Genomic DNA, 549 nt, shown 5'->3' on the forward strand with positions numbered 1-549 from the left:
TTTAATAAATCAATTGACCAGATTGAAAGTAAATTAAGATCGAAGTGAAAAGATCATCACAATTTCTTAAATATTTTCATGGCTTCACCAATTCAAATCACCATTCCACAAATCTCAAGACAAGGACAAAGACAGAGAAAACTACTCATAACTCATGGGGAAAGCACAACAAAACTCGGAATTCATATATAAAATTAAAGCCATACAAACTATAACAAGTAAATAACTTATCTCTAAATTTCTCCCAAAAAACACTCCTCGAAGTTCCTCTAAATCCTTTCCTTTCTTTACAGCACACAGAATTCCTCTTTGAAGTAGCAAAGAGGAAAAAATCTCTCACATTCCCTCCACTCTTACAATTTCTCAAAGAATTCCTCACAGTTACACGCTCTAGCAAGCTCTCTACACACTAATGGAACCTATCTAACCTCCAGGACTCCTCTATTTTTGGCAAAAATCTTCTCTTTAAAGATGTGGATGAGTTTTCCCAAGAGTTGCTTATGCACCCCTCCAAAATCCGGCCTTATCCATTGTACAAGTACACATAAC

Source organism: Phalaenopsis equestris, unplaced genomic scaffold, assembly GCF_001263595.1.
Source record: "Phalaenopsis equestris unplaced genomic scaffold, ASM126359v1 Scaffold233271, whole genome shotgun sequence".
Taxonomy (NCBI): domain Eukaryota; kingdom Viridiplantae; phylum Streptophyta; class Magnoliopsida; order Asparagales; family Orchidaceae; genus Phalaenopsis; species Phalaenopsis equestris.